General features: G+C 46.8%; 2 long non-coding RNA genes across 2 annotated transcripts in view; one reads left to right on the top strand and one right to left on the bottom strand.

The window, feature by feature from the left end:
- LOC309361724 overlaps nucleotides 1-27,185 on the top strand; it is a 35,281-nt gene that overhangs the window by 3,832 nt on the left and 4,264 nt on the right. The window contains exons 2-3 of the long non-coding RNA XR_014164604.1: nucleotides 1,226-1,431; nucleotides 21,563-22,506. This is a non-coding gene — a long non-coding RNA (uncharacterized lncRNA). The remainder of the gene's footprint in view (nucleotides 1-1,225; nucleotides 1,432-21,562; nucleotides 22,507-27,185) is intronic.
- On the bottom strand, nucleotides 1,270-7,793 carry LOC309361725. Its single transcript, XR_014164605.1, has 4 exons — nucleotides 7,709-7,793; nucleotides 2,478-2,629; nucleotides 2,301-2,363; nucleotides 1,270-1,329 (listed from the first exon to the last, which is right to left on the bottom strand). It is a non-coding gene; the product is annotated as an uncharacterized lncRNA (long non-coding RNA).

The following is a 27,185-nucleotide window of genomic DNA, read 5'->3' on the forward strand; positions in this document are numbered from 1 at the left end:
TAGTTTAAAGCACATTTCATGAGCATGGCTTCCCCCACAAAATCTTGGGAACCACTTTACTCATTGCAGAGAAAAAATTTCAGTACTCTTAGCAAATTAAAGTTCTTAGGATTCTTTGGAGGGGAAGCAGTGTCCTTTAAATAGGCTTTAAATGTATTGTACAGATGTGCCCATGTTTTGATACATACTTTTTGTGGGAATTGATCACTGCGCATTCCCATTCATTTTGCTATATTGTTTGGTTTTTGTAAAATCAATACAAATAGTTATAAAAACACATATTTGTTACATATGTTATATATGTTTGTAATAAATGTGTATATTATATACATGTTCAAAAAGTTTATGTGGAGTGTTAGGGGAGGGGTAGAATCTCTGGTGGGGGACATGTCATATTCCTTCTGGGGTTGTCCCCCTTTGGTCCCCACCCTGCACACAGCTCTCACCTGCAGCTCCTAGAAGCTGTCAGCATGGGACTGCGGTCACACCACACCCCAGTAACGTATTTGATTGGTTGGCTAAACTAGGAAAAGTTTTCCATCTAGAAGGAAAACTCTGATCCTAAACCTCTGCTGCCTTGTGGGATTCTTCAGAAGAAGAAAGGGCTATGGAGTAAACCCTACACAAATATGGAATGGAGTCCCTAAGACAGTTGAATGGCACCTTGTGTGCCTCCTTCCGGTAACTCCTGCAGCCAAGCTGCTGCCAAGGTTGTTGCTGTGCTTTCCTTTGGGTCACATCAGCGAGGCTGAGAGGGGACCACTGTCTGGGCAGCCCAGGACCTCTGTACACACTTCCCAGGTTTACACCCATGGGAGCTCACTTCAGTGCTGCTAACACAGCTGTTTGACTTCAACCCAGAGGTGCACTTCATTGTCTCTCAAGACAAATGGATGCCAATAAAATATGTTTATATATTTATTTTGATTTATTTCTGACACATTTCTTATCCATAGCCTTATATATAGGGCTGAAATCATGGTGGCCATTTATCCATTGTCCCCCATAAAGGAAGTGCATCACCCCTGAAAGAGGAAAATAAATCTGCACTAAAAAATTATGCACTCATTTAGATCTATAGTTGCAAATTAGAAACAAATACTATAATGTAAAGATAAATACATTTCCCTGTAATGGGGAAGAATGTGACCAGGTGATCTGTCCAGGTGCTCGCTACTGATAAATGTATATTTCAAGGACTCTGATATCTTTTCTTATCTTTAAGCAGAACTTGCACCAGGTGGCCTTCAAATGGAGAACACTTTGGAATAACAGACTGCCCTGTAAAAAGTCCTGGGATATGGTCTTGAAGGCACACGAGACCAGCATCTTGCTGAAGTTAAGCAGGTCTGGGTCTGATCAAAATCTGAATAGAAGACTATCTGGGAACTACACATACATCACCTTGAGTTCCATGATTGAAGAAAAAGGGTATGTCTCTCTTTACTATTGTTATGTATTGGGTTTAACCTATTTTATGTTACAAGGCGTGTTCTAACCAATCACAGAAGCGTTGGTAGACGAACGTTCTAATGGCAAGTAAGCGCATGCTCTTTCAACTGTCAACTGTCAACGGTCGGTTTATGCTTGGGATTATTATCATGTTGTCCAGTCAGTTTGGTTCTTGTGTTCCTATGAGTAAGCTGTTGTCACTAACAAATGTTGAATAAACTTAGTTGAGGAACTTATTCTGCCTTGGGCTTCTGACTTTTTTGGAACATTTAACATTGGCAACAAGGATGGGATGTTGATGAGTTCCCACCGGCTGCCAGAGGCCCAAGACCGCACCGCAGCACCACCGCCTGCTGCCTCGCAGTGAGCGCGACCTCACCACCACGCTGGACTCAGCAAATAGTCCCGGAAACGAGACCGCGCCTGCCACTTCTTCACAACCACCCACAATCACACAAGCGACTGCTCCAGGTCTGAGGATGGCTACCAGTCATAGTCGGCCGCCACCGGACTTCAATATGAGCCATCCTGCAGAATGGCCGCAGTGGCTCTGCCAAATAAGGAGCTACGTCCGACTACAAGGCTTCACTGGGGAGGCAGACAAGGTGGATGTGCTACTGACGATGCTGGGAAGTTCCGCCATTACTCTACTGGAAGGTCTGGTGGCACCCAGGGACATAGAGGCATGCACTTTTGATGAGCTGACACAGGCTACGACAAGACACCTCACGCCTCAGCCAACTAAGAACCACCACCGCTATGACTTTGCAGACAGACAAGTGCAAGAGTCAGTGAGTGAATACATCATAGCGCTCCGGGTGATTGCGATGTATTGTCAATTCGCTGACAGCGAGGAACGACTTCTCAAAAGGTTCATCAGTGGCATGCGAGACAGCCGTCTCCTCTGCAAGCTGCTGGCAAAAGACGACATCACGATGATGGAAGCAATGAATATGGCCACGGCCTTTGGGAAGGATAGCGCCCATGAGGCAGCCTGCAGCCTACGTACCGAAAGGAGAACTCACCGCATCCAGCAAGACCGGTTGTCTTCCGTAGGTCCCCACAATTAGGATGTTCACTGAGCTTCGGACCTATCTGACCGACACCACCGCTCCCAAGCTACGAGCGCATCATTGAACCAGTGTTCATCTGACACACCTCGAGGGACCTGCGCCAGCTGCAGAGAAAACCACAAGCGTCGGACATGCAGGTTTTGGGACGCCACATGTCGCCGTTGTGGGAAGACTGGGCACATTGGTCGAGTCTGCAGCTCCAAAACCTCCGCAGCATGACCCAAGCAACATGTCCATGAGGCCTACATAGAGGAGTTACAGTCCACCTCTCCAGCCAGGGTACTTCAGCTTCCGTCTCTGAGGTCCAATAAGCTTAGGGTACAACTCAAGATAGAGGGAACCCCGTGCACTATAGAGTTGGATACCGGCTCATCCTATTCCATAATATCTGCTAAGACTCTGAAAGAGCTTTGCCCTAACGGTGGTCCTCCTCTCAGGCTCTCATAGTGCTGCAGGACTTCCACAGAAAAAGAATTGAGCTAAAGGGGGTGGGCACCTTCAAGGTCCAGTTTAAGAAGTACACAAAGAATTTGAACCTCATCATAACTGAAGGCCCATTCACTAGCCTTCTAAGCCTAGCATGGTTCGGGCCGTTAGGCTTAGATATTTCAGCGTTTAATCAGATTTCCCCAGGGGCAGATTTCAAATCAATCTGCCAGGAGTTTCGAGCCGTCTTCAATGGAACCCTGGGCCTGTACAACAGACCCCAGATTTCCCTACGGCTCAACTCCACTGTACAACCCATTCAGGTCAAGGCCCGTAGAGTCCCGTTTGCACTTAAACCCAACATTGCTGCCGCAACCACGAAAGATAGGCTGTTGTCCCGCGTCTCGGACTAGGTGGGGAGGGGGTGACCCGGGAAGCCAGGTCCAGAATTTTCATGCTACACAGCCCACAAAGGCAAGCTGTCTACTCACCGAGGATGCGTGTTATGGGGTAGCCGTGTCATAGTCGCCCCCCCCATTAAGGAAAAAAGTCTTAGAAGGGCTGCATGTGTCTCACCCGCGGATCGTCTGGATGAAGGCATTGGCCCATAGCTATGTATGTTGGCCAGGCATAGATGCAGAGATAGAGGGCTGGGTGAAACGTTGTGAGCCCTGCCAGGTCTCCTGGCTGGATCCACCCAAGGCACCAATAGTTCTGGGAGTCCACACAGTCCCCATGGTCTCAGGTGCACGTGGATTTCATGGGGCCTTTTCAGGGCCAACACTTCCTAATAGTGGTCAATTCTCAGTCCAGGTGGCTCGAGGTGGTCTGACCTCAACCCTGTCCCCTAGAGTGACTATAAATGCGCTCAGGAAGCTATTTGCGACACACGGCTTGCCAGACACACTGGTGAGTGATAATGGGACCGCTTTTACTTCGGCGGAATATAAAGAATTTGTAACCAAGAATGGAATCCGCTACATTCGTTCTGCTCCTTTTCACCCAGCCACTAACGGTCAAGCTGAATGCATGGTCCATACTACCAAAGATGCACTTAGGCACATAGTGCATAGAGACTGGACTCTCCAGTTAGTGGAGTTCTTATTGGCCCAACACATCACCCCAAGTGCAGTGACTGGCCGGAGCCCAGCGGAGTTGCTTATGGGGAGCCCGACTGGGCTCTTGAGCAATGACCATCCACTGTGGTGTGGGGGGCTCCAAGAGGGTTCTCCCCGGGGGACACTGTGTACGTCCAAAACTATGGGCCCAGACACAGTTGGGTTCCTGGTATCATTGCCCTCTGTACAGGTCCGGTTTCCTACGATGTAGGGTTGGAGGAGGGACTGGTTTGGAAGAGACACCTTGACCAGATCAGAGCCAGGGCATGTCCAAACACGGAACTTTGAGTGGAAAACAGAGGACAGAGAAATGGGTACTTCAGGAGATTCTGTGCCCAGGCCAGGGTGGGAACCAGACGGGTTGCCGGTGACTGAGTTATCCCAGCAGGGCGACTTCAGGCCTGAATCCTCAGTGGATCCATCGGCAGTGACCCCTTCCGAGCTGGCCTTGCTGACCGCCCCACTCAGACTGTGGGTACCAGAGGAACCTCGTGGGTCACCCACCTCCTGGGTACTGGAGGAACCTCCTGGGTCACCCACTCAAGCACAGGAACCCTGACAGTCCCAGCGGGAGCGGAAAAGGCCGGCACACCTTGATGTCAATGTTTGTTCCTTTTGTTAGGAAGTTGGGGGGGGAGGAGTGTTATGCATTGGGTTCAACACATTTTATGTTACAAGGCATGTTCTAATCAATCGTAGAAGAGTTGGTAGACGAACGTTCTAATGGTAAGTAAGCGCATTCTCTTTCAACTGTCAACTGTCAACATGCTTGGGATTATTATCGTGTTGTCCAGTCAGTTTGGTTCTTGTGTTCCTATGAGTGAGCTGTTGTCACTGACAAATGTTGAATAAACTTAGTTGAGGAACTTATACAGTGATACCTCAGGTTAAGAACTTAATTCATTCTGGAGATCTGTTCTTAACCTAAAACTGTTCTTAACCTGAAGCACCACTTTAGCTAATGGGGCCTCCTGCTGCCGCTGTACCACCGCCGCACGATTTCTGTTCTCATCCTGAAGCAAGGTTCTTAACCCGAGGTAATATTTCTGGGTTAGTGGCGTCTGAAACCTGAAACGTAAGTGACCTGAAGCATATGTAACCCAAGGTACCACTGTACTGCCTTGGGCTTCTGCCTTTTTCTGAACATTTAATAACTATATTTTATCTAGTCCATCACCGTGCTGTTTTCATTGGCTTCTCCTAAGAGACTAAGAGACTAAAGGCAGGAGCAGGAGGAAAAGGAGGGGACTCTGGTTTGTAGAAAATAACTTGAAGAGAGGTTAAGGAAAGGCCTTGCTGCAGAGAAGAAGGGTCTCTCTGTGTATGACACCTTCAGCTTTCTGATGGCAAGGTGGAAGAGAAGGGAGGAATTGGGTGGACATAAAGGTGGTGTATGGAGGAAGGGAGAAAATATGGTTGGGAGGGAGGTAGATGGGTGAGACAGTTTAGGGTTCTGGGGATGAGGAAGCTTGAGAGGAGAAGGAATTGGGGAGAGGGAGGAGGAAATGGATGGCATTAAAGGGGGCATTTCCAGGAGGCACTAAGGTAAATGAAGGGGAATATGTCAGCATCCTTTTCTTCTTTGTCTGTTCCTTTGCTGCCTCATATGAGAGTGATAAAGGATGACGAGCCCTCACTTATTCTGTAAAACCTGCACACATTTCATCTCACCCTGGCACCATGTGTTGTGAAAATGAAGTCCTAGATCAGGGGTCAGCAAACTTTTTCAGCAGGGGGCTGGTCCACTGTCCCTCAGACCTTGTGGGGGGCCGGACTATATTTTTTGGGGGAAATGAACAAATTCCTATGCCCCACAAATAACCCAGATGCATTTTAAATAAAAGGACACATTCTGTTCATGTAAAAACATGCTGATTCCCGGACCATCCACGGACCAGACTTAGAAGGTGATTCGACCGGATCCGGGCCCCGGGCCTTAGTTTGCCTATCCATGTCCTAGATTCAATGTAGTAATTTAGAACAGGTATTTCATTAAGTAGTAAACACCCATGTATGTACAACATGTAACAACACAGCTCATACCCTCCAACTGCCCCAGTTATTGTGGGACACCCCGGATTCACAGAAGCATTCCCAGCTTCTGTTTGGATCTGGGAATGTCGCCCTCCATAACCACCGCCACTGAGCTCAGGAGGAGGATGAGCTGGCAGAGCCTCTCCATGGCCACCGCTGCCAGCCTCCTCCCTTTGGCAGCTCATAGTGGCTGCTGGAGAGTGGGCAGAACAGAGGTGTAGCTAGGGGGCAATGGGTGCACTTTTGCACCAATCACCCAGGGGGCAGCACTTACCATGGGGCTTGCAGTGCGCCCAAGCTACGCATCTCTCCTGGGAATGACACAGTGGCTCAGGCGCCTGCAGGCTCCGTGCTGCCCAAAACAGCAGCGTGGGGCTTGCATCCACCCGCCACATCCCCCTCAGCCGCCCTACAGCTGAGGGAGAGGAGGTCGACAGTCTGCATGCAAGCTCCACACTGCTTTTTTGAGCAGCGTGGAGCTGGCCTGACTCAATAGAAGGCAAATTCCTGTGTTCCATACCAGGCCTCAATTAAAAAACATTCCATTTTTGCTGGCCCTGAGTTCTGAGTGGAGTGAGTTTGTACAGACCTAACACATAATTCTTAGCACCTTCACTGAACAGTAGGTCCCAGGATCTTTTGCAGGGGGAAGCCATGACAGTTAAGCTGTATATTTGTAGTGTAGATAATATGCGCTACTAGCTGCAACCAGGCACCTTCGAGTTACTGTACTTTTGTTGTTTTGTGAGGTAAATGTGATGTCAAAAAGAGAGCTACAGCTGTTGGCAACACATGTTGAGATATATAGAGGGGCAAATGTGCACCAGGCAGGAAACTTGAAGCAGGAACCATGGCCGCTTTCCATGCCACCTTCTCCAAGAAACTCTGTTGTAAGGCAAGTGTGCCGTAAAATTACGTCAAGATCAGGAAGGAAAACGATCTGGCATTTGGGCACTCTTGACAACCCCAGGGCCTGTGGTGTTTTTGAAATGGATCAGCTAGGCAGCTGACAGCTTAAAGCTGACAGAAAGATTGACGGCGTTTTTGTGAGGAAAGAAAAACAGCGGCAAAATGAAGCTCGGGTGGGGGGGGGGAAGCTGAGGGAATCAGACAGCATCAAATGGTAATTGAAAGAGGAGGAAATTACAGTCCTTAAACACTCCCCAGAAACAAATTTTTGATGTAAATCTTTTTTCTCTCATTCATATATATATATATATATATATATATATATATATATATATATATATGTGACAAGAAAAGAAATCTTGATTCAACAACACTCTTCTCCTCACAAGAGCTTGAGCATACAGACACACACACCCCTTTCTCAACACACACACACACACACAAGCATTCAGGAGAATCAAAATTAGTTGTGACAGCTGAAATTCTGTACTCATCTAAGGACATTTTGACAGGGTACTTAAAAAAAATACACATAAGAAGAAAAGAGGAAAGTGGTTCGGCGTAGCGCTAGGGGGTGAGGGGGATGTGGGGGGATTCAAAGTGATACAAGACGCATAATTCGAACCTCCTTGGATTGCAAAGCTCCTTTTACCTAAGGGGCCTGCTGCCTTATTTTTATCCAAATGGCTCAATTACCTCAAAGCCCCACAGAGAAAATTATGGATGCTGGCCTTTATTTTCTCTCGCTCTTCCTTCCTTCATTTCTCTCTCTCCCTCTCTCTCTCTTCCTCTCTCTCATCTCAACAACTGTAGATATTTTGTTTTCTTTACATTCTCTTTTGTTTTGGGGTGTTTGGTTTCCCCCCCTCTCCCCATCCCCTCATGGTTATCAGGGAGGAGGGTGTGTGTGTGTGTGCGTGTGTGTGTGCGCACACACCTTAAATGTGTTCTCATATAAAGGTTTAAGAAATTTCAAGAAATTACGAAAATTTGGAGGCGAGTGGAGGGCCAATGAGTTGTGGAAATAAAATGAAATAAATAAATAATGTGAAGGCCAATTTTTCTCAGGTAAATATTCCCACTGTGCCTTCTCCCCACCCCCACACACATCCCCTCTCTCAAATTCACTCACTCTTTTTGCACAGTCACCCCACCTCTCATTTTCATTTTCCCCACCTCTCTTTTCACTGCCCCCCTTTCCCCACCACTCCATTTTCTCTTCTTTCGTACACCTCTTAAAGCTGCCGTAATAGTAGCCTGTTTGGCACTTCACTCAGCCTCAATGAGAAAATATCCCCTCTCCCCATCGACGGCTTCGTTATTTCCAAACCCTGCAATAGCTCCTTTGCAAAAGGGCCACGGGGAGTAGCCATTTTTCGGCATTTTCCTTTGCCTCATGTTTGTCATCCTTCGAATTACCACTCCAGGGGGTTCTGCTCGGACCAACACTGGGCCTCGCTATTCACGCCTCTCCTGCTCCTTGAGATCATGCAGGGAGAAATTAGTTATTTATTTTGAGCGCCCGCTGCAACTCGTTTTATCTTCAGAAGTGTTTGTTTTGATTACTGGCAGGGGGAGGGGAGCAAAAAGAACGAGGCTCAGCAGGGAACAGCTTTGGAAACGCTGAGCCGTGGCGGCCTCACGGCCCCTCCACACCCAGCAGGGAGTGCTAGAGAGAAGTGTGCAGTGGATATGTAGTGTGTGTTTGTATATATAACAGACAGACAGACAGATATGGTTGCATATGGGGGTGAAGAATGTTAGCAGAATGAGTGCAATGAAGCAGACGGAGTCCAGAGAAAGAGAAAAGTGATATTACTTCACTGATGTAAAAAGGAGGATAGCTGCAGTAGTTTTTCACAAGGGGAGTCATTCCATTCAGGGCCAGCCCACCCATGAGGCCAGGTGAGACTACTGCCTCAGGCAGCAGGATCTACCAGAACAGCAGATCCCAATGTCAGTCTTCCTTCCCCAGTTGTCCCTGATGTAGATCTTTCCTCACCTTATCCCCTGGTAGGAAGTGGTGGGACCATTTCGGGTTCCACCTCAGGTGCCCAAATGTCTTGGGCTGGCCCTGGTTGCAGTTTTTGTGTCCACTTTGTCCTCACATCCAAACTTAGCAGGTGGTAAGTGCAAGGAATAGGGCTGGGCCATAGGCAGGAACACCTGAATCCATACCTAGGAGGTACCAAGGTATTCTGAGCAACTTGGGCAGATGAAAACCCGGAGCCTGAAATCTGGCAAGCACAACATTTATCTCTGCTTATCTGCCAGAGGCAACAGGAAGGACACAGTCTTGCTGTATATACCAAGCCTGGATAATTCCAGAGGACTTTGTACCATCTGCTAAGTCAGTGCTAAGGAAACTGGCCCTCTAGATGTGGATGGACTCCAATTTCCATTAGCTTCAGCCAGCATAGCTGATGATCAGGAATGCTGGCAGTTATGGTACAAAAACTTTGGAGGTCCACAAGTTCCCCATCACTGGTTCAGAAGAGGAGGAGGAGGAGACAGAGGCAGGTGGTAATAGTGTCTATATTTAAGCTATTCTAAGAGACCAGAAGATAGATTTTCAGACAGTTGGCATATATTCTGAATGGCCTCTCCGAATGGAGAGTTCTAATGAAGCAGCCTTCTCATTGACAATCAGGCCTGGGGACTTCAAGATTTTTTCCATTTCTGACACTGACAGATGGACACTCCAACTGCAAACTATAATCCTTTGATTTTTCCTGGTGTTCAATGTGTTTAACTCCTCCTTCCCTGAAAATGCAGGAAGCCCCTTGGAGTCAGAGAGTTATAAAGAGCGTAGTAAAGGGTCAAGACCAAGAGATGAAATGCAGCTACTTCCTCCCTAGAGATGAAACTGGTACCAATATCTATTAACACACACTCTCTCTTTAAATCCATTTGAGCTTTGAGACAATGAGTGTTGTGGGTTGATTTGTTAAAATGCCACATTCTGCTTTGTTATTTTAACTGATCTCTATAGGTTCTGTATCAGGACAAAAGTAATTATTTTAAAAAGTGAGTGGAGAACCTCAGGTCTGGGGCCCCAAAACAACCCTCCAGGGCTTGCTATCTGGCCCTTGAAATTCTCCCTAGGCCACACCCTTCACCACCCTTCCTTTGCGCCCTCCTCAATTGTTTTTCTCTACTGGGATATGTCCTTGAACTGTATCTTGCTTACTTTGACGGAGGATGGGAAGAGGTGTATGTGTTTAGAAACATCTAACTTGTTAAGGGATGTAATTAAAAAAATCAAAGCAGTTTGCAGCAATAAAACATAAAACTGCACAACAGGCCTAGCAAAATAGAAAAGTTTTCAGCGGGTGTTTAAAAGTTTATACAGAAGACACACACTGAATCCTACTGGCAGAGTATTCTGCAGGACAGGGCTGATGACCCGAAAGGCTCAGTTTCTTGTTAAATGAATGACCAACTACCTTCCTGCAGATGATCTCAGTGATTTCACTGGGATAGAAAGGTTTAGGCTTAGCCACCATCAATCTGTTAGCCACCATCCATCCTCCACCCGCCTCCAGACACTCACACAGGACAATCACTGCCTTCACTGGTTCCAATTTAAAAGAGAGGTAGAACTGGGTATCATCTGCATATTGATGGACACCCAGTCCAAACCCCCTGATGATCTCTCCCAGTGGCTTCATATAGATGTTGAAAAGCATGGGGGAGAGGACAGAGCTCTGAGGTACCCCACAGGTGAGAGCCCAGGGCTCTGAACACTCATCCTCCAGCATTACTTTCTAGACATAGCCCAGGAGTAAGGAGCAGAACTATTGCATAACAATGCCCCTTGCTCCCAACTCCTCTAGAAGTTCCAGAAGGATACCATGATCAATGGTATCAAAAGCTGCTGCTAGACCCAGCAGAAAATTGTAAGTTCAACCTGATTGGTGGAAGGTACCAGTTTTACAGGTTGCCTTCATCGGTGGGAGAGATTATTATGTCTCACTGGTCAGTTGCTGCCCACCTTTAGCTGGACAGTGTCCAGTAAATAAAGTGTTGACCTGTCATAGTCCACTTGCTTCAGTGGGTGCTTGGAACTCAGAGTATCACTAAACAAGTGGACTGAACTGCTTCAGGCAAAAAAAGAAAGAAATAAACTGTCTTGTGCTAGAATGTCAGGACCATTGCAGGTCAATGATTCACGGAAGATGACCATCATTGACCATGAACTGAGAATGCTCATCATTGATGTTGCCACTCTGCAGGAGACAGGAGACCAGACTCATTTCAAATGGCTGCCTCAGAGAGATATACTACACCTTTTTCTGGCAAGGAGAGCATCCAGAAGAACCACGTATTCACGGTGTAGGCTTCACAATGAAGAACTTCCTTCTGTCTGTGATAAAGGGCTCAGAACATTTGTTTTCCCTCGACTTCTCAATTGCCTTCATTTTGGTTAACATCTTGATCATCCAAGACAGACAGATGTCAACAACCAAAACTCAGGCATCCTTTGAAATTTGCACTTCTCTGAATTTTGCAGTGTGGTTTTTCCTGCCAAATAATGTTTTTAAAAATGTATATACTGGGGCAAAGTGCCCATAAAAATTAATCCCTCCTGCCATGAAAATAACATGAAAATGCTTTATTTTAGGGCAAAATGGCTTTGGAAAAATGTGTCTATTAGGGGTAATTGCAGCTTGTAAACCACATAAAAGTTCTGTCGACAATCAAGTGTTATATACATTATATACATTTTTTAAAAATTAAATAAATCAATGAAATAGAAGGATGTTTAGGTTGGCAGAAATTTGCATTGAAAATGTTGAACAATGTTATTTATTATCTACTTATCTGTTGTATTTATAACCCACCGTTTTCTCGTAAGGAGCTCAGGGTGGCATACATAGTTCTCCTCTTCCTCATTTAACCCCATGAGGCAGGTTAGGTTGAGAGGCATTGAATGGCCCAAGCAAGCTACATGGGCTAGTGGTGATTTGAACCCTAGTCCAACACTCTAACAACTTCATGTGGCCCTTTCATAAAAAGAAAATGCAAGTTGATGTAGAAATGCTGAAAACCAAATTTAAAATTGGAAAAATGAGAAATGAAATTGAAAACTTCACCTCAGTGCGCCATTGCTTAAAATTGCAAGAGAGGAGAGTGCAGGGTCTGCTTGTGAGACTTCTATTAGGCCATTCAGCTGGTCATTGTGCAAACAGTGTGGTGGGCTAGTTGGGCCCCCTTTGGCCTGATTTCGCACATTCTTATGTTCTTAACAGGTTTTTATTTAAAAAAAGCTTGCTTCACAATCACATTCCACAAATGAAATCAGAAAACAAGTCAGCACATGATATGTCTCACTCACATCTTGTTAACATATTGTTGAAATTTAAACGGGTCTGAATTTTCCATTCCAGCTCTCGTTCAGAACCCTCCCTGGCAGACCCCGTTGCATTGGGGTTTGAGCCTCCTGCAACCAAAGATACAAGCTCTGCCTCTACTGTAGGCTGACACAGGCCTCTATGGGGCAAAACCAGCTGCTTTGACATTACTGAGGCTTTCTACTCAAGAGAGGGAGAGGGAGAGCAAGAGGCCTCTCTGCCTTGCCATACTGCTTTTGCCTCAGGGCTTAAGCTAGGCGTGTCCATCATGATTTCTGCAAAGCTATCTTTGTAAAAGTTAATGTCATGAGTCTCTGCTCCCCTGTTTCCTTATCCTAGGCCATCTGCTGCATTATTAAAACTTCCCCCCCCCCTGCAACCTTAGAGAGCTCAACTCACCACACAGGATTTACTGCCACACCTTAAAAACCATGTTATTAGTGCTATGTAGCTTAGGGGTCAACATGTCACAGTAGACCTTCATTGATTTGGTTTATTATTTTCTTTTTCTTTTTTAAAGAAACCCTTTCCCCACGGCTAAAGCACTTTGCCTCTCAGAGTGGTCTCAGGCTTCACAGGCCTCTTTCCCCTACCTTCCATCGACTGACTTGAGCTTCTCTGAGGGGATGGAGGCGAGAGGGAGGGAAACCTCAATCCAACGCTGAAGGCCATCAAGTGTTTCTGAAAACATGGCTGGCGGGGTAAAAAACCAGCTGGGTGGTTGAACTCTTGACCCTTGAGGAAAGATGTAACGTGTCTCCCTAGTTTATTTTAATCAATACCTCTATAAAATAAAGCCGCATGAGGCTGGCTTTTGAGGGCTCTCTCTGAAATCCCAGGACACCTTCTGCTTGTTTGCAAAATCAGAAACTGCCATTTCTGGCTTTTGGTTTAGTGTTGAGCGGAATGGCAGATGGCCCACATGGCCTTGGGGTGGGGAAAGGTCAGCGGACCTTGTAAGAATCTTCCAGCAGTCCTCAGATGAGATCTTCACAACCTTCCTCAGTGGGGGAAACAGAAGCTCGCTGTTAAAATGGTCGCTTGGGACTAGGAAGGACCCCATAATCAGGATCCCATCCACAAGAGCTTGTATAGGCTACCAAGTCAGGTACAAGGTTCTTACATTAACAGGTACAAGCCCCTTAACAACTTGGTTCCAGGATACCTCAGGGACCACCTGACCCCTTATGTCCCTGCCCAACCCCTGAGGACTTCTGGGGAGCCACTGTTAGTGGCCCCCTGTGACACAGACGGCTTTGTTTTCCCTCCACTGTTGGAGGCAGCAAGCCTCTAAATACCATTTTCTGGGAATCACAAGTGTGGAGGAGAGTGCTGTTGCACTTAGTTCCAGTTTGCAGGCTTCCCATTGAAGCATCTGATCGGCTACTGTGAGAACCAGATATTGGGCTAGAAGGACCACTGGCCTAATCCAGCAGTGTTCTTCTTATGTTATACCTCTATTATTGGGGATAATTTTTACTTCTGAATACCAGTTGCTGGGATTAGCAAATGGGGAAGAGTGTGCTGTTTCACTCAGGTCCTTCATGCAGGCTTCCCAGAGGCAGCAGGATGCTCAAATAGTCTTTTGCCTGATCCAGCAGCCAGGCTCTTCTTTATGTTCTGCCTCTATCATAGGAGACAGTAATGCTGCTGAATACCAGTTGCTAAGAATCGCAACTGGGGAGAATGCCGTTCCACTCATGTCCTACTTTTAAGTTTCCTGTTGGGGCATCTGGTTGCCACTGTGAGAACAGGATGCTAGTCTAGATGGGTCACTGGCCTGATCAAGCAGGGCCCTTCTTCTATTCATATGGAGACAAGACAGATATAAATATTAATACTGGGCTGAATGAAGCAGCTGCCTGAAGCAGCAAGCCCTGAGAAGTTTATGTGTGTCAGGAACACGCTGTAGTTGTAGGCTGTGTGCACCACACTGGCAGGCCTGTGCCCTCTAAGCCAACCTACTGCCCTCAGGTGTGGAAGAGAGCAGTGTTATAACAACACTCAGCCAGCATACCCTCCAACATTTCAGCCATGAAAATAGGGATGTCCCATTCCATAATGATAACTTTACTATTTATACCCCACACATCTTACTGGGTTGCCCCAGCCACTCTGAGCTGCTTCCAACATATATAAAAGCACAATAAAATATTAAACATTTTAAAAAACTTCCCTATACAGTGGTACCTTGTTTCTCGAACTTAATCTGTTCCGGGAGTCCGTTCGATTCCCAAAACCATTTGAAAACCAATGTTCCAATTGGCTGCAGGAGCTTCCTGAACTCAAGTGGAAGCTGTGTCGGACGTTTGGCTTTTGAAAAACGTTCGCAAACTGCAACACTTACTTCCGGGTTTGTGGCATTCGGGAGCCAATTTGTTTGACAACTAAGCCATTTGAGAACGAAGGTACCACTGTACAGGATTGCCTTCAGGAGATGGATAACTCCATACCCTCCAACATTTCTCCCATGAAAATAGGGATGTCCTAAGGAAAACTGGGACAGTCCCAGATCAAATAAGAAACTGGGATGGCTTCTATAAATCAGGGATGTCCCTGGAAAATAGGAACACTGCAGGGTCTGAGCCAGTACCAGTCCTGTCAGCTCCTGTAACTGAAATGGCAGCCATCTTGTTTTTCACCTCAGGCAGCAAAATTTATTCACCTGGCCATGAGAGGAAGAAGTGAGGAAGAAAGGAGACATCCCGGTAGCCGTTAACCATCGCTTAACAAAAGTGGAAATTCATATGTCATGAGTGTGTTAACCAGGGAGGGAGGGGCCCCTCATGCCTCTCTGTCACAATTCATAGGGTGGTTTAGTACTCTCCGAATGGGAGATTGATATCCCATGATGCATAAGTGCCTGTAATATAGTATATGTCAGAATGTGTACGTGCGGCATATGTGTGTGAGTGGGAGAAAAACTGAAAATATGGGGGGGGGGTGGAAACAGTCTCCAGTTGCTCCCTAGATAATGGAATAGAGATACAGGGAATTATGAAATGACCTCACTTCCCATTTTGCCAACCACACCAGCTGGGGTTTCTCACATTGTCCGATCTGATGGGGGACTCTTCAAAGTGTGAGTGAATTTTCAAGACAAGACAATAGCTGAGGTACTGTGGGAATCGTGATGGGAAAAGTTAGGGTTGCCATATTCCCAAAAGGGGGGGGAGAGGCCTTTTGAGCTGCAAACTGGTGGGGAGGGGTTCCTCTGCCAGGCATAGCGCTGGAAGAACCTAGGGGGGCTTTTCCTGGCGCTAGATGCCAAGGGAGGTGGAGCCTCAGGCTTCCGGTGTGGGGAAGATCGGGTAGTGGAGGAAGCAGGTTGGCTGACTGCACGCACATGTCTGTGCATGTGCCCAATGAGAGCTTCTCCTACACACCAGCTCCTGGCACACTCACAAACACCCACAGCCTGTCAGCAGAGGAGGAAGAGGAGGAGGCTTGACCTGGCGAGATAGTTAGTGGGGAGGTTGTTGCCCCCTCCTGCACACACACACCTCTCCCTATAGCAAAGTGCAAGGAGTTCTATATTATTGGTGGTGGTGGTGGTGCACCAGGGGAGGCAGGGGCTGCTGGAAAGTTGCCCCCAGCCCTCCTGTAGTGTACTCCCAGTCTTTACTGTTGGCTGCAAGGTCCGCTTGGAAACCTCTCCTTAGCAGGCACTCCTTAGCAGCCACTGCAGTCATTTGAATCCTGCACTGCTTTTGTTTTGAGAAACATGAAATTGGTTGAGGCTGTTTTTGGATTTTTAAAGCATTTTTTAAAAATAATTTAAAAATATGTTTCTTTTTTAGTCCTACTTGCCATACGTCAGAGTTTTCCTGGACATTTTGCCCTGACGCCATTTTGTCAGTCCTATTCCCAGACAGTCCAATTTCTTGGACGTATGGCAGCCCTAGGAAATTCCCATCCAAACCAAACAGCAGTCAGTTTTGTCTTTTGCAGAGTTTGACACTGCCTTTCAGCCATGAGACAGACAACAATAATTTAAAACTGATTGAAGGTTAAATATCAAAGGGAACCACCAACTGACCAATAGTGCTTGCTTATTGGACTAGCGCTGTCCCAAGATTTTGTCCTCTTATTTTTCATCAGTTTTCTTCCTCTGCAAAAGAGGCTTCCATTTTTCTGCCTTCCCCTCCCTGCTTTTCACACTTGTGCATGTGTAGCTTCTGGAAGAGTTACACTAAGATCATAGCCCCAATCTATATTGCAAGTCCAGGGGCTGCGTGCAGTGCTCTGTGCCTCTCTCTGTGGCCCTTTGAACTCTCTCTCTGACCACACCCCATTTATCCAGGCCACGCCCCTCACTGGCCCTGCTTTTGTACCTGAGTGTTTTTGCCTGGCTGAGGGCTGCTTCTCAGTGTTGGTTGGGGCCAGAGGCAAAAGTGGGTGGAGTACGAAATGCCTTCAACACCCATCTCTTTCTATCGTCCATCCAATGGTTTTTTTTTTTTTTTTTACTTTCCTGGATGGATGATAGAAAGAGATGGGTGTTGAAGGCATTTTGTGCTCCACCCACTTTTGCCTCTGGCCCCACCCACCACTGAGAAACAGCCCTCAGAAGACTGTCCAGAAGGAAATGGAGAGCCAGTGTGGTGTAGTGGTTAAGAGCGGTAGTCTCGTAATCTGGTGGACCGGGTTCGATTCCCCGCTCCTCCACATGCAGCTGCTGGGTGACCTTGGGCCAGTCACACTTCTTTGAAGTCTCTCAGCCCCACTCACCTCACAGAGTGTTTGTTGTGGGGGAGGAAGGGAAAGGAGAATGTTAGCCGCTTTGAGACTCCTTAAAAGGGAGTGAAAGGCGGGATATCAAATCCAAACTCTTCTTCTTCTTCTTCTTCTTCTTCTTCTGTCTTTTACTGGTTGCTTGAATATTAAACCCAAAATTAATTTCTATCCATTAGCTTAAAAATATGTGTTTTTTTCCAGTTTATCTTCAAAGGACAGCTGTGGCGGGCTTGCTTGAAAGAAAGACAACTGGAGATGCCAGATGGTACCTTTCACTGGACTGAACTCCTGATCCAGGAAATGCACATTCTGGGATGGAGGAAAGCCGTGTGGCTTTCTCCAGATGCAGCTGATAGGACTGTGCGTCCAGTGAAAGGTTATGTTTTGTCTGGGAGACAGGGAAAGAAGAGCTTCTGAGCTGGAGCAGTCTATCTGAACTTGGGATTTCAGCAGCAAGACCTTTTGTAGGCTCACACAGCTATTCTTTTCAGTGGCCCCACCTGCTGTCTATCACTCCCCCAGCAGGGATCTAACTCAATATGACCATTTCTGAACACATGCAGTTAACAGTTCTGGTAGAGATGAGCCTCTGAGTTTGAATTGGGTGGTGGGAGGGAGGGGAAGATGAAAGCCCTTAAAGAAATCTACAAACCACAGTTGGAGGCAGTAATGAATACCAGTCGCTGGAAACCACAGGAGGGGGCACATTGCTGTTGTGCTTAGATCCTGCTTTCAGGTTTCCCATTGGAGCAGGATGCTGGATGGGACCCCCTTTTGCCTGATCCAGCAGCCAGGCTCTCATGTTTTCCCTCCACTGTCAAAGATAGCATGAATGCCTCTGAACACCAGCTGCTGTGAATCGCAGGAGGGGAGAACACAGTTGCACTAATATCCTCCTTGCAGGCTTCTGTTAGGCTACTGAACTAGATGGGCCACTAGTCGAGACTATACCAGAGCTCTTCTTTAATCCATCTGTGCCCCCCCCAGCTGTCACAAATCATCTTCTTTGCCCAAATGAACTGAGTTCCCTGTAATTCACCGTAGATGTGTATTTTGTCAAGTTGCTCCGATGGTTTGTCGATTTTCAGTAGAAAATCTCTCTCTCTCTCTCTCTCTCTCTCGTGTGTGTGTATGTGTATACACACATATACACACATATATATACACATATTCCCTGTTCCCCACAAACTCCCTTTTTGCTCCTTACTGGTGACTTTTGTCCTTGATGGGTTCAGCATCTGAATGAGACATTATTATATCACATAGAGGGAGCTATTAAGGAGAAAGTGGCGCCCATTCTCCCCTAGACAATGCCAGGTTTTGCTAATTCTCTCCTGTGTTATCCGCATTTGGGTCCCATCTGGCTGGCACAGTTTGCTCCAGTCCCTCCCGCCATTATGTTACCGCTTGCCTGTTTGAATAATATTGCTTCCCCCTCCCCTTCTACGCTTTATCCACCTCTAGCCTCCCTCTCCCCTCCTCTCCCTTTTCTTCTCTCTTTTAATAGTCTCCCAAAGGCCAGAACCGAACTTGCTTAATAGAGTAATGTCAAATGTGTTCAAAACAGACCAATAAAAAAAAACCTAATGCATTTCCTGCTCTTTGTCTGTCAATCGCTCTAGTGCCTAACATTTTCCACTCTGAAAACCACTTAAAACACATCTACAACAATCCCTCACAAAACAGCCACTTGTTGGCTAATTGTAGGAACCTCCCTCCTCATTCCCCCCCACCTCTGCTGTTCCGCCTTTTCCTCGTCTTTTGCATTTGGAGGATCGATCCTGACCAGAGCACTGCAGAGCGCCGGTGGCTCTGAACCAGAGTGCCACAGCAATTCAGGGGGGGTCTGTGCGGAGCTCAGCCCCTGAACAGATCTGGCCTTTTCCTTTCAACTCCTGGCAAGAGGGGAGGCCACATGCATTCGGGGCCTTCCGTTCCGACGCTACTGAGTCACTCTGGTGACCTTGAGCATGTTGCTTAAATGCGAAATTGTGTTTTTAGGTTGGCTGCCTGCTTTATATTCGTTTTGCTTTTTTATTTATTTAAAAAAAAGGTTGGTGGGGAGAGAGGGAGGGGGAAAGTATTTAAGTGTTTCAAGTAGCCTTCCTGCAGGGCTTCATTATAAAAAAGAAAGAAAGAAAAGAAAAGACAGAGAGTATTTTCTATAAAGAGATGACATCCGATTGGCGGCTGCCATTGGAGAGTTATAGAACTGCTTAAGCAATGGAATAAGGGGCAAGGGAGGAGGGTACACCTCAAGACTATGGGGCAAATGCAGCCCACCAGGCCTCTCCCCAGGGACATACCTCTTTTCCCCAAGCCACCCTCCTCACTGGCCCTCTTTCACCCCTCAAATACAGTGGTACCTCAGGTTAAGAACTTAATTCGTTCTGGAGGTCCATTCTTAACCTGAAACTGTTCTTAACCTGAGGTACCACTTTAGCTAATGGGGCCTCCTGCTGCCGCCGCGCGATTTCTGTTCTCATCCTGAAGCAAAGTTCTTAACCTGAGGTACTATTTCTGGGTTGGCGGAGTCTGTAACCTGAAGCGTCCCACTGTATATTTATTCTTGACACTGCCTCTAGCTTGTTGGATGGGGAGCAGAGAGAGCAGCGTGTGAATTTGTCAGAAACTACCCTGCTTTCACATTCCTTACTCCACCCACTTTTGCCTCTAGCCCCACCCACCACTGGCACATGGCCTCATAAGGTTGCCTAAAGGGGAATGGAGCCCTTGAACACAATCCCTGACTTAAAACAGAAGGACCCCAGGCTATTCAAAGTTGGTGCGTTGGGTATTGTTTACATCAAGGATGGACAATCGGTTGACATCTAGATGTTTTGCAAAGCTATTTCTCATAATATAATTCATTTTTGTATGTTTGTTTCACTATGCATTTTCATGCACACACTACCCTGGTATATTCATTTATTTACATTACTTGGTTGGAGAGTGTCATTGCAAAATTTGGAGAACTGCACTTTTCGAAGGGTAGCAATGTTTCTGTTCACATTCTTTTGGAAAATGTGTATTGGTTAGGCTTGACTTTAAATGTGAACTGAATCCAATTCCTCCCCTTTCCCTTGGCTGGAAGGACCCATGTTTCCATGCACTTTTTAAGAGGGAGGACAATGATTCTTGTCCCTCTCTTCTGAACTGGCTTAGTCACAATGCGAGAATTGGCAAGCAGGCAATGCAGAGTGAGAGTGGGAAGCATTGTTTTTGCTCTGAATGGTTATTAAAGCAGAAGAGGAAATGATGGTGTGTCCAGCCAGTTAGATGGGCTAGGAAAAAATACTTTGCCCTGTTCTTGGTGGCCACAAACATGGAGACTTAGCTTTTTGCAGTCTGTAATTAGATATTGCTATTTATACGAAGTATAGGCAGCCCCTTGTTTATCTAGGGGTTACATTCCAAGGCACCAATCATGTTGGTGAAATCATGTATAATGGAAACCCACTGAAAAAGCCTGTGAACAACCTGTTATGCCCCTGCCTCAGCTCCACCCTTTTAGTTTCAGGGTCATCGTTATGACGTTTCCGGGTCACTTCTGGGTTTGTTGCACATACACAGTCACGCACTTATTGAACGTGCATAAATGGGCAGTTTATAAAGTAACCTTAGCAGGAGGGACAATGCCTCCAAAGGGTTTACAATCTAAATGCTAAGCCAGAGACAGAAAGGTGAAAAGCAGCCCAAGACAAATTGAAGCAATGCAATTAAGCATAGCAATATAGAAGTTATTTAGTGGTTCTTGGTTTCCAAACCATGCCACACAATTAGCTGGGGAAAGTAAACAACAGACTTGTAAGGTAGATCAGTGTTAACTGTCCTCACATTGCAAATGAACACACAATCAGGTTGAGAATGGCTTGCTTAAGACCACCTAGTGAACTTTAAAGGAAGGGCTTGTAAGTTAACTCACAAGGAATCGCAGGAAGAATTTGGGGAAGGGCTGTAGCTCAGTGGTAGATCCTGACATGCAGAAAGTCCCAGGTTCAATCCCCAACATCTCAAAGTAGGGCTGGAAGACTTCTCTGCCTGAAATCCTGGAGATATATAATGCCACATCCAATGGCCTGTGAGGACTAGAATCTTTAGTTTTAGATGGACGACAGTAATTCAATGACAGAACACGTGTTTTGGACCAAGGGTTTGGCTCAGTACAAGGTCACTTCCCCTGTTCCTAGCAAGGGTCGTATCTCTGTAGTACAGCATCTGCTTTCTATACAGAAGATCCTAGGTTCAATGCTCAGTGACATGCCTAGGTAGGGCTCATAGAGACCCCTGCCTTAAACCCTGGAGAGCTGATGCCAGACAGTGTAGACAATACTGAGACAAATGAACCACTCAGTAGAAGACGACTTCATATGAAGATTTGGAATGGCTGGTCCTGTTCATCTCTCTCTCTCTCTCTCTCTCTCTCTCTCTCTCTCTCTCTCTCTCCTCACTTTTGCAGGTTGTCTCATGACCCAGAAAGGCTGTCGGGCCAACAGCAGCAGAGCGGCAGATAATGTCAGCGTCTAAGTGAGCATCTCACATAACCAAAGAGGTCACCCTGGTGACCTCCTCTTCCCCCCCTTTTCTACAGAGAGGAAAAAGTCAAGAAAAAGCCAATATCTTCTGTTACGAGAGTCCAACAAAACATACCTGTCTTTTTGGATGGCCACATTCTCAGTTTGGATGATGGGGAAACAGGGAGGGGTGTTCAGGCAGAAAGGAGACCCCACAAAGGGCCAACTGACCACTGCTATTGAGTGACCAGATGGGTGTCCAGAGTTCCTTGTGTGAGTCCCTTGTCTTTTCCTTTTACAGCGGTGAGGCTTTGAGGCCTAGACCCCTCGGGGCAGCCTTTTGTAATTGCCATGCTTATCTGCCCTCCCTGGTTTTGTGATCCCGCCTGTCCTTCTCCCTCAGGTGGTTCCCATGATGGCGTGGACCGTCAAGGAGGAATAAAGCTCCCTTTCAGCAATCGCTGGTGAAGGCTTTGGGAAACTCCCGGGGAGAGATGCAAGGCAGATCCTTGTGAAATGCAGAGACAAAGCCACCTTGTTTCAAGAAGTTTACAAAGGGAGCCCATCTCCTCCTGGGAAGTTTTCATCCAAAGGCTCTCGACCTCAGCACAAAGGGAGTCTTCTCGGCCAAGTTGGGTGTATGTATTTAATAAACCTACTAGCAGCAGGCAAGGGGCCACAGATGGTTTTTGGAGATGTTGTATGTGTTTTTGTCTCTGTTGTTCTGAACATTTTATATTTAACAACAGAAGAAGAGCTTGGCAGCTGGATCACGCCAAAGACCCTCTAGTCCATCACCCTGTACAGATAGTGGCCAACCAGATGCCCCAGTGGGAATCTCACAAGCAAGACCTGGTTCCAACAGTGCTGTCCCCACTAGCAATTCCTGGTAATTGGTATTCAATCAATCATTTTATTTGTATGCTACCTTTCCAAAGTTAAAACAATGCTCGAGGTGGCTTACAACATATAAAAATTACATAACTACAAACTTAACAAAGGCATAAACAAAACAAAAAAATCAGAAAGTATACAACCAAATCAAATAATTTCCTCATGAGATCCCAAATAAAGACACAAAATATTAACAACAACAGCCACCCCCACCACGCAAAAAATACTCCAGCCCAAAATTCTGTTCAGCAGCCTCAGCTATTGTAGCTTGAGTTAGTCAGGGCCCTGCCCTGCCAGACTAGGTAAGAAAAGGTCTGCAAGGCAGGGAGCAGATATTCCAGGACTGACTGTCAAACCTCCTCTGACAGTAGAGGTGGAACATAACCATCCTCGAATGATGCATCTGACAAAGTGGATTCCAATAAAGCTTATGCCGTAATAAAAAGAATGGCTAGTTTTTAAGGCACCACAAATCCCTTGTGGGAAACTCAGAAGCAGGACCTGAGTACAAGAGCCCTCTCCCTACCTGCAGTTGCCAGCAACTAGTATTCAGAAGCATTGCTACCTCCAACTGTGGAGGCAGAGCATAGCCATTGTGGCTAGTATAAGGTTACCAGCCCTCTTTTAAAGCTATCCAAGTTGCCACTGCTGTCCCCTGCTGGAGCAATTTCCATAGTTTAACTATGCACCGCATGCATAAATTCTTCCTTGTGTCTCTTCTGAATCTTCCACCATTCAACTCCGTAGGACATCCATGAGTTCAAATGTTATGGGAAAGGGAGGAAAACATTTCTTTTTCCATTCAGTGCATAATAGTATAGACCTCTGTGATGTCTCCTCTTCCTTGTCTTTTCTCTGAACTAAAACATCCCAAATGCTGCAACCTTTCCTCATCTCTCTCCCTTAAAAAACATAACAAAACATCTGTTTTTCTCCCAATGTGGCTCTGCAAGCAGAACCAACACCCCCCAGCCAAGTAGAATAGCAGGCTTTTATTTTAATTTTTCTCAAAGCCTGCATTCAAGGAGAAACTGAAGAAGATAGGGAGAGTTCAGCTCATCCTCCTCACACCCATGCTGTGTTGTAAACACACCCACACAACATTGGAGGTATTTTGGATGACCCCGGTTGGTGTGGCATTGTGCACCATCATCTCTTCACTGGGTTAATGATGTCGTTGAGCCCTCAGGGACTGAATTAACCCTGCATGTGGTTCCTTGAGGTGGCTGTTTATCTGCCACAATGCATTATTTATTACACTTTACAGCGCTGGACTCTGCTTCTGAGGGGTCTCCATCTGCCTCCCTCACTCAGGGAGACGGATGTCACATGTATCCCTATGGGGGAACATATCACTTTTCCCTTACTGTACTGCCTGCTCTGCCACAGCCTTAGGGCTATAAAAGTGGGGTGTGTTTAGTAGGGATGGGGAACCTGCAGCCCTCTAGATGTTGTTGGTCTCCAATACGCATCAACTGCATCCGATACAGCCAACTGCCAGAATGACAAATGGGATAGGAGTGAGGGGAATTGGAGTCAAACAACATCTCGGGAGCCACAGGTCCCAAATCCTTGATCTAAGAAAGACCATTCTCTTCTGCATAATGGGAGAATGCTTATACAGTGGTACCTCAGGTTACATATGCTTCAGGTTACAGATTCCGCTAACCCAGAAATAGTACCTCGGGTTAAGAAGTTTGCTTCATGATGAGAACAGAAATCGTGTTCAAGCGGTGCGGCAGCAAGGGGAGGCCCCAGTAGCTAAAGTGGTGCTTCAGATTAAGAACAGTTTCAGGTTAAGAACGGACCTCCGGAATGAATTAAGTACTTAACCCGAGGTACCACTGTATGCAGAAGCTGTCTGTCATGTGAGAGGAGGGAATGCCTCTTGTTAGATCAGGTTCCCCACTGCTGATCTAAAAAAGAGACATTCCCTTCTCAAAGGATGGATGAGTGCAAGTGAAGGGAGAATGTCTCTCATGAGAGAGGTGGGACCTTCTGCATGCAAAGTGCCACAAAGGCAGTATCAGAATGGCATTTCACCTGCCAACACGCCACCCGCAAATACATGCAACGGGGAAATTGTCAGCTACGAAAAGAGGAGCAGTTAGTGACTCAAGCTCAGGCTTAGAAGCTAAAGGCAGCCTTCCAGGACTCTCTAATCTGGTCCTGATGAGTCTCCGTAGGTCACACCCCTCACCAGCTCTGTTTCACACCCTCTTTGACTGTTTTGCCCAGCTGGAAATGTGTCTTTGGAACTCCAATCATGCATATTATTTCCCTGGAGGGGAACAGTGGATGGGTGTGGTCACCAACCTACTTACATTCATTTCTCCACTCACTTTTGACTCTGGCCCCACTCACCCACTGGCATGTGGCCCCCTGGTGCTTGCCCAGAAGGGAATGTGGCCCTCAGGCTGAAAAGCCTTCCACATCTTTCCACTAAGTGAAAGGGACTCCACTATCCAGGGACTCTCCTGGCTTTGCTGCCTCCTGGAAATGTGGGAAGTGAGAACCCAGTGAACACATGATGGGCTGCAATTCATGGGCTGTAGGGGTGGCCTGGCCCACTCCTTCCATGCCCCCTAAGCTGTCCAGTTCGCCCCAGCCAGTGAAGATCTAGCAATGAAAAGGGAGTCTCTGTGCCTTTAAAGAAAAGGGTCCTTTTCTTCCTCTTCTTCTCTTGTGTGCTGCCGTTGGGGAGCCCAGCGGTGTGTCGGGAGGAAGATGCCAGAGGCCACCTGCAGAGATCCTGTACAGCTGGGGAAGATTAGCCTTTTCCACTAGACCAGAGCCATTACCTTCTTCCAATATGCTATCACTTCCGCTAGGAGAGCCTGCAGATGAGATATCGATTGACAGTGACCCTGGAGGAGCCCCTGCACTCCTCAGCCTGAGAGGCGTACAGATCAGCCCTGCTGGCAACGCAGTGCGCCCGAGGGGGAAGCTAACGGGAAGGGTCATCCAACAGCTGTCCGTTACCCAGAGGCCTCTGGGCTTGGCTCAAGAGGGCTTGCAGCCGAGGGCAAGAGGGGGAAGGAGACCAGAGAAGGCTGCGTGGGAGGAGGGGGAAAGCCATAGTGATGCTGCCAATGTTATCAAACCAGCGTTTCCCAGCCTGGCTTGCACACACAAGTAACACTGGTTTGTGCTCATTCAGTGTTATCAGGCGGACCCTTGGACAAGACTCACTGGGGATGGAGTGACTCTCCTTTGAAGAAATTTTGTGGTCAGTGCTCCCCCCCCTTCAAGTAAAATAGGTGCCAGAAGTCACCATGAAGTTGTTATAGTAAGTTGCTGGGCAACTTCAGGCAGCCCTGAACAGATGCCGGTTTGACAACAGCCACATTCACCACCTGCGGATGTGCTAAAAAGTACAAGCTGTCTCCCTAGCTGGTTTGAGGGTCACCCCTGGTTCTGGTGCAGGTCAAATAAATGTGCTGGCACCTCCCTTATTGTCTTATATTTAGGCTAGGGCAGCTTGGAAGGACATTCACACAAACACGCTCAGACCCTGCAGGTGTCCCTAGGGATGTCCCTGGTTTAGAGAAGCTGTTCTGCATTCTGATTTGATCATGGAATGTCCTGTTTTTCTTTAAGATGTCCCTATTTTCATTGGAGAAATGTTGGAAGGTATGCACGCATGCATGCAATGGCAGAGGCCTGGCTGCAAAGCTTAAAGCCTGCTCCCACTACATGGGAGGCGCTGGGCGGATTGAAGAAAAGGAAATATGAATTGGCCCCACCCCATAGCTTGACCTAGGAGCGTGGCTAGGAGCAAGGTAGAGTCATAGATCTAAAAAAAAAAGTGCAGAACCGCACATGCTGGCCAGCTTCCCTTTTGACTTGAAAAGTTTGTTTTGGGCTTCTCAGAGGTATGTAGTGCAAGAAACTGATGGGGGAGTGCTAGCCCACCATGGTGCCCACCTGAGAGGTGCCTGAACTACGCTCCAGCACACTCCAACTGAAGAAAATGCTGGTTTTCGTTCAGGGACTTTGGAGAAAAGAAGAGTGAAATGGGAAATGATAGAAGTGAATAAAATTAGGCATGACATGGAGAAAGCAGGCTGGGAAAAGTTTTTCTCCCTAGGGAAAAGAGGGGATGGAGACAGTACAGCAATAACAATGGCAGTGAAGACAAGGGAAGCAGGTCCACTCTAGATGGGGGGGGCACTGAGAACATGTGAAGAGTCTGCAGAGTCAGGCTAGTGGCCCATCTCATCCAGCATCCTTTTCTCATAGTGGCCAACCAGATGCCTGCAGGAAATCCTCAAGCAGGACCCCAGCACAAAACTGGGGCCTCAAGAGCATCATGATGGACAGACAGAGATTCCTAGAGGGCCACATTAAGCCTGTGGGCCTAAATCCCCTCACATATCCATATATTAATAGCCAATATTCAACATTAATAATCACAGTTACTAAGTGTTGGGCCCAGGATGATGGCAGCAGCCTGAGTCAAGACAGGGATTTTACAGAAGCCCTGCAGTCAAAAGTACATGAAGTCCAAAGACTAACCATGGAGACAACACTCAGATACTGGAGAAGACAAGCAATTTTTACTTGACCCAGGAAGTAATAGAATCAGAGAATTGGAAAGGACTCTGAGAGTCATCTAGTCCAACCTTGCTGCAATGCAGAAATCTCAATAAAACATCCGTAACAGACGGCCAT

This window comes from Podarcis melisellensis (genome assembly GCF_964234715.1).
Source record: "Podarcis melisellensis genome assembly, chromosome: Z".
In the NCBI taxonomy this organism is placed as follows: Eukaryota; Metazoa; Chordata; class Lepidosauria; order Squamata; family Lacertidae; genus Podarcis; species Podarcis melisellensis.